Source organism: Dipodomys spectabilis, unplaced genomic scaffold (assembly GCF_019054845.1).
Source record: "Dipodomys spectabilis isolate Male_0828 unplaced genomic scaffold, ASM1905484v1 ptg000205l, whole genome shotgun sequence".
In the NCBI taxonomy this organism is placed as follows: Eukaryota; Metazoa; Chordata; class Mammalia; order Rodentia; family Heteromyidae; genus Dipodomys; species Dipodomys spectabilis.
Genome location: NW_024870882.1, coordinates 2,751,626 through 2,759,123, shown reverse-complemented (window position 1 = coordinate 2,759,123; position 7,498 = coordinate 2,751,626). Strand labels below are relative to the sequence as shown.

Here is a 7,498-nt window from a genome sequence, read left to right as displayed (position 1 = left end):
AAGTGGCAGAGTTGGTAGCAGAGACACTCTTAGCAGCCATAACTACGGAGAGAATCTGGGACAAAGGCTCCAGATGTGGCGGACAAGTGGATTCTATCCAACACAATCAAGAACTGACAAGGAGCAGATATATTCATCCTGCAGATCACAGACCAGAAACTGTCCAGGAACAAGACTCTGGCATGAGTAGAACCCTCATCTTCTCATTTCTTCTCAGGGAGCAGAGGAGGGAAGGCTGTGTGTCACCTACCACTGGAGATCTCCAACTTTGATACTAACAAAGGCCCAGTTGAGCAACTAGCTCCAACTCAGGCCTTGGAAGCAAACAAAAGAGTCATTTAGCAGGTCACAGGAATCTGCCCTGACCTGCCAGGCTCAGCTCTACCCAGGGGAAAGTCAACCAGCCCAGACAGAGAAAAATCTGCCCCCTGAGGAGTGACTTTCACCACTGGGTAAACAGAGCCAGAGGCTGCCCCTCTCTACAGCAGCCTAGACACACAATTGAAACTCAGTAAACATAAACCCTGAGAATGGCTCCAAGCTGGGCTCTCTGAGAGTCTCAGGAACTAGCCCAGCAAGGAAAAGCTACTGATTGCTGAAAGGCCTCAACTCTACCCATAACATAATCTCATCACAGCATCTTCAAACTAGAGGAAACTCCCATCTCCCTCTTTTGGGATACTGAAAGCAAATCTAACTCCCACTGAACTAGCCTGGGAGAAGGATCACAAAACAATGGGTTAGGCAAAGCATTTTTCTGCCTGCTCAAACACTGACTTAAGAAAACAATCAAGCCACAGGAAAACCAAACACCACAAGCAGCCCAGAGACTCCACCAAGAGACTGGTTATGGACATGGGAGATACACAATCATCCCATTGCCCCCATTACCCCCCCCCAAAAAATCAAAGAACTCTTTTTTAAATTTAATTTTATTTTTTATTGTGAGAATACAGTACAGAGGAGTTACAATTACATGGGCAAGATAATGAGTATATTTCTTATCAAGCATTGTTGCTTCCTTGTTGTTTCCCCTTCCCATCCCATCCCATATTTCCCCCTTCCCCCAACTGATCCTCCCCCATCCCCACCAAAGTTTTTAAGTTCGTTTTTCGACATAATGAATTGTATATCTCATTGTTGCAATCAAAGAACTATTTGAACCTTTTAAAAAATTAATTTTTAAAATTGTTTTCTATTAATCTTATTTTCCTCCGATAATTTTTATTTTAGGTGTATAGGTGTGTGTGTGTGTGTGTGCTTTTTTAAATCTCTTCTGAACTTTTGGTCCTTTTTAAGTATTCTTTTCATTTTTTTCTGTGTTTTTCTTTTTTTGCGTGACTAAATTGCTGTTCGGCTCATTCCCAGATATATACCTGTCGTCGATTATTAGACCTTATACCCCATTGTGTACACATTTAATCCAGAAAATTATTACTCAATTCACAAACTCTTAGGATTAAATTCTTTAATAGCAGTATTATCTCTTTATATGTATATAATTTTCAAGTAACTAATTTTAAGAATTTTTATTTTTTAGTTTTCATTTCTCCTTTCAATCCATCCCTTCTTCTCATCTTATCCTTTTCTTCTCTCAATATCATTTGTTTAAACTTACATAATTTTTAAGTGTTTCACTACTTAAATTTAAATTTTGGTTTTTCCATTTTTTCTTCTTCGTTTTTTTTGTAATCTCTCTCCGATCATTCTATCCAAAGCATTTCCCTCTCTAAGATTAGGACTTGGTTAAATACCACATTTTCTCCATCCATCCATCTACTGAGGGGCATCTGGGTTGATTCCTATCTTAGCTATGTTAAATAATGCTGCAATAAATATAGTTGTGCTGGTAGGGTTAGTATGGTCTCGTTTGTGATCATTTGGGTAAATGCCCAAAAGGTAGATTGCTGGGTCATAGGGAAGTTCTAGGTGGAATCTTTTGAGGAACTTCCATACTACTCCAAAGTAGTTGAATAAGTTACACTCCCACCAACAATGCAGTAAGGTTCCCTTCTGGCCACATCCCCTGAAGGATCTGTTGTTATTAGAGTTCTTGATTATAGCCATTCTAAATGGGGTGAGGTGGTATCTCAATGTTGTTTTGATTTGCTTTTCTATTATGGCTTGGGAGGTTGAGCATTTCTTCATGTGTCTATTGGCCTTCCTTCTTTTCTTTTCAAAGAAGTTTGTCTTGAAGTCTTTAGTCCACTTATTTATTGGGCAGTTGTTTCTCTTAGGATTTGTTGTTGGGGGATTTAATGTTTTGAGTTCCACATATATTTTAGATATGAGACCCTTCTCTATTGTATGGCTAGCAAAGATCTTCTACCATCAATGGGCTTTCTATTGATCTGGCTAGCTATGTCCTTTGCAATGCAGAAGCTCTGCAATTTCATACAATCCCATTTGTCCAAACTTTCTTTGATTTCTTGTGCTTCTGGGTCTCTATGAAGAAAATTTCAGCCTCTGCACAGGAGACCTTGGATATGTCCTACTCCAATCTGTAATGTTTTCAGGGTGTCTGCTTTGACGCTGAGGTCTTTGATACAGGATGATATATAAGGATATAGTTTTAGTTTTCCATGAGTGATTAACCAATTTTGCCAGCACTTTTACTGAAGAAGCTCAGTACTGTACAGGGAGGTTACAGTTACATAAGTAAGGTAATGAGTATATTTCTTATTGAGCATTGTTGCCACCTCCTTTGTTTTTCCCCTATTCCTTACCTTCAACCATCCCCAACAACTCCCTCTAATAGTATCTTGCAAATCTCATTGTTACAATGGGTCAACCTGTATCCTTTCTTTGCATCTTAAATGAAGGAATGCTGGCTTGTTTCATGCTGATTCTACTTGTGTAGACACACTTAAAACACTTTCCAAGTCCAAAAGCATATAAATGAAATGCACTCCATCTTTTGTCAGTTGGTATAATTTTGTTCTACACATTTATTGACAGGTTAAAAATTATTCTCAAATTTTAATACATTAAAAACTTTCTTTTTTTCTCATTTTCGTTGCCAGGACATTGGCACGACCTCAGTCAGAATTGCTCACGTTAGACTTTTCATATGGGTTGGTTAAATTTTGACCTGCACTCCAGTCTTCTGGGGAGTCACTCATCTGCTTAGGAATTGATGCTCGCTGTTGGAAAAGAGCCCAAGGAAGGATGCCATTTAAAGCCTTATAACTTTATTCTTAACAAGGATATTGTCCTGCTACTTTGGCTCTTGAGAGTGTCTACAAGAGCAAGCATTCCATGGGAAGCAGGGAGACACCATATGACCTATACATATTGAGATTTCCGAGTTACTTGCTATCACTTGTCCTGCATTTTTCAAGTCAAATCTCTCTAAACGTACCAGTTGGAAGAGATAAGAGGAGTGGTAAAAGAACGCTTAGAGACGAATACATCTTCAACACATTTGTTTCCAAGTATTCTGTCTAAGGCATATTCAACAACTAGTGAAACTTGTGTTGGCTATATCTATGTGTCTTTTTCCATTTGTGCATGTGTACATGTGTGTATTTGTGTGTATAGTAACATTCATGTGTACATATATGGGCCGATATTCATATATATGCATATAAAAATAAATATATATAAATATATGTGCATATATATATATATATATGTATATATATCAAGTGTTCAGTGATTTAATCTAGAGTTCCCAGCACATTGTCCTTATCAAAAAGTGTACATGATAAACTGCTCTAAGGATCTGTGTTATATGAGGGGTATCCTTTGCACACACTTCCCCCATTAACTTGTTTTTCATCACTATGAACAACTTCAGCCTACTTTCCCATAGGATAGCTTTGTTTTTGTTACTTACTGATAATAAAAGAAAAAGTTGTTTGTAAATGAAAAAGAACTTTTAGGTCCCAGGCTAAAAGTATATTATCAGTCCCAATGATTCGTATGAGATAAAATTTATAATAGTACTAAAAGTGAAAAGGAATTCCTAGATCTGTGGTTTTGCCATTTAGAATGGCTAAGAATAATTTCACATCACTGTTATAACTCTTAAAGAATGCAAGGGTAACTGATGGTCCCTATCATGTCCCCAAAAAACCAGTGGATCTTGAAGGATAATAGTAGACCAGCAGAAATTCTAAGTAGCAGACATGGAGCATGAAAGAGAAAGAAAAGAAATGAGAGAGACTGATAGAGAGAGAAAAATATCATAATATTAAAGTGCGTAACAGATAAACAAGAGGTGTATGAGGATAGTCATACTGCTATTTTGAGACTCTACATGCACATTTGAAGGTATTTGATGTATGATAACTCATCAAAATAAAATATAAAGTGATTTTGATAATAAATAAAAATGGCTCAGAAGAAATTATAAATGCAAAAACATTCTTCACAGAAGCAAACTCTCAGAAATATTTCTTGACTTTGAAAAGGATAAATTGGCTGCAGTTAGTATAAATTTAGAAGTATGACAATTCACAAAAATATAAAAATGTGTTCACGTATTTCATTATATAACCCAAAGCAGAAAGCAAATATTGTTCAGATGATTTTTTAAATCACAGTTTCTCAGGAGCTGTGAAGGTGGCTCAGCGGTAGAGTGCTTGCCTTGCATGCATGAGGTCCTGGATTTCACTCCTCAGCACGTCATAAGCAGAAAAAGATGAAAGTGGTGCTGTGGATCAAGTGATAGCGCTAGCCTTGCACTGAAGAGCTGAGGGACACTACCCAAGACCCAGAGTTCAAGTCCCACAACCAACAAAACCAAAGCAAAAAACAAAACAAAACAAAACACAGTTTCTCAATTTTGTGGCCTCAACACTGTAATACCACTACTTCAGTCTAGGGTTAAGATTTTAGGTGTGGACATTTATCAACACTCCTGATTCAGACTCTACTTGATATAATTTTTAATCAATATTTTGTTTTTAGTTTTGCTCTTTGTAAATTCACATGCACCTATGAAAAATGGTGTGGCCATCCCAATAATATTCTCAAAGTACCTCTTAATCACGACTCACAAAAAGTTGTATTATATTACAACAATGAAAAAATGCTATAAATAAAGAAAACAATAAATATATATTAATGATTACTAAAATAAAAAACAAAACATTTGCCAGGGTTTTCAGTATTGGAATAGTACATAGTAGATTTTACTATTTTCTCATATTTCTGTACATTTAAAACTGGATAAAGCTATGAGTAGCCTTTAAATTTACCCACTAAGATTACTATTTATAGATAATCTCATCATGTGTATGTGGCTTATATCATTATTTGTTCATCACTAACGTATAACTTAAGGGAGCGCTAAAGATTTAACAGAAACTGTGTACTTAAAATCTTAACTCTTCACTCTGCTTCTTTACACAGTCTTTGCAACTTCTCATTAGCAAAGTTTCTATAAACTCTGAAATGTACATACTTAGTAGTAAATGCTACCAGAAATATTATATACTTTATCGAAAAATTTTATGACCTGCCAGTCTTAATTTTGCCATATATATGCAAATCCCAAAATGAAACATATTTAAAACATTAAAAATTTTAACAAACCTTAACATTTGCTGCAATGATCATTATGACAGGTGCCTTGTGTAGAATAATTGAATTCCTCCTCCTACACATCTCATGAACAACAAATATCTGGAATTATTTTGTTTTTGGCATGTCAATATTGACTTTATTCTTAAATGTGTGCTTATGTAAGAAATACATGGTTGCAAAATTTCATAATTTTTTGAACTTACTTTTTGTTGAATTGTCTAGTTTAAGACAATCAATTACACTTTATATATAAAAAATGTTCTGTGCTCAATTTGGCTGCACATACACTAAAATTGGAACATACAGAGAAGATTAGCATGGTCCCTGCACAATGATGACACGCAAATTAATGAATCGTTCCATATTTTTACACCAACAGATGCTGGAAAGGATGTGGCCAGAAGGGAAGCCTACTGCACTCTTGATGGGAGTGTAAACTTGTTCATCAACTTTGGAAAGCTTTTTGGAGCTTCCTCAAAAGACTCCACATAGAGCTCCCTTATTACACATCAATCCCGCTTTTGGGCATTCACGCAAATGATCACAAACAAGTCCACACTAAAACTACCACCACAACAATGTTTAATGTAGCATTATTTGTCATAGCTAAGATACGGAACCAACCCCAATGCCCCTCAGTAGAAGAATGGATCAAGAAAATGTTCTGTGTGTGTGTGTGTGTGTGTGTGTGTGTGTGTGTGTGTCTGTGTGTCTGTGTGTCTGTGTGTCTGTGTGTCTGTGTGTTTTTGTGTCTGTGTGTGTGTGAATGTACACTTACACAACCACTTTGGAAAGCAATCTGTGAGTCCTCAGAAAGCTAATTATTGACCTTCCTTATGGCCCACTCATACCACTTCTAGGCATCTATACTGAACAAGAGGTACCAATATTCAAGGACACATGCACCTCCATGTTTATTGCAACATTGTTCACAATATCCAGGATATGAAAACAACCCATATATCCCACTGGAGATGAATGGATCCAAAAACTGTGGTAACTATTCACAACGGAATATTTTCCAGCCATTAGAAAGACAAAATGATGGCATTAGCAGGGAAATCAATCAAGCTACAGGAAATCATGTTGAGCGAGGTAAGACAAAAGCAAAGAGACAAACAGCACATGGTCTCCATGGTAAGTGGATGTTAAATCCAAAATGTAAGGTGATACAACAAAATTAACAACACTTAAGAAACCAAGGACTTCCACTTATCTGGTCGAATCACTACTAAATATCCCCATTCTGCTGATTATATTTGCACACTGATGGGAAACCAGGAAGACGACACTGAACTAGAGGGAATCAGGGAAAAACATACAACAGTGGGATCCATCAGCTGCACTGGACATTGACTAAAATGAACTAAGCAACTCAATGTCACTGAAGGGAAGGAGGGAATAAGTGGGAAAGAGGGAACAGCAGACGCTATGCAAAACAAAAGAAATATACATATTTCAAAACAAAAAACTATACATATGGAAGAAATAACTCTATTGCAAAGCTCATAAAACTCCTAAGTGTTGTAGACCATGATAGACAATTTGCTCCATCAAAGTTAGAATGTGTTTGTGACTTTAACTAAGCATCACTATCCCACAATATTGTGAAATATGGGAAATTATGCAATCATTTAATCACAATAAAAACATTTGAAAAAATGTTGAAGGTGGAAAACTAAGTTGCTCTAAAAAACAAAAAAGGAAAATGTTCTGTGTGTATATGTGTGTACACACACACATATACTATATATATACATATATATGTGTATATATATTAATTCTATGCCTCCATCAGGAAGAATGACATTGCCCAATTTTTAGGAAATGGAAATACTTGGAAAAAAATTATATTAACTGATGTAAGCCAAGTCCAAAGAAACATAGGTCCCTTGGTATCCCTTATTTGCAATGACTAGTATATGTCTGGGATAAGCAGAAAAGTTGAAAAGCTATGTGTGTATGA

At 36.2% G+C, this 7,498-nt stretch overlaps 1 non-coding gene across 1 annotated transcript; it reads left to right on the top strand.

Moving 5' to 3' along the window:
* Window positions 1-5,795: 5,795 nt before the first annotated feature.
* Window positions 5,796-5,901, top strand: LOC122122132. Its single transcript, XR_006150119.1, has one exon. It is a non-coding gene; the product is annotated as a U6 spliceosomal RNA (small nuclear RNA).
* The last annotated feature ends 1,597 nt before the right edge of the window (window positions 5,902-7,498 follow it).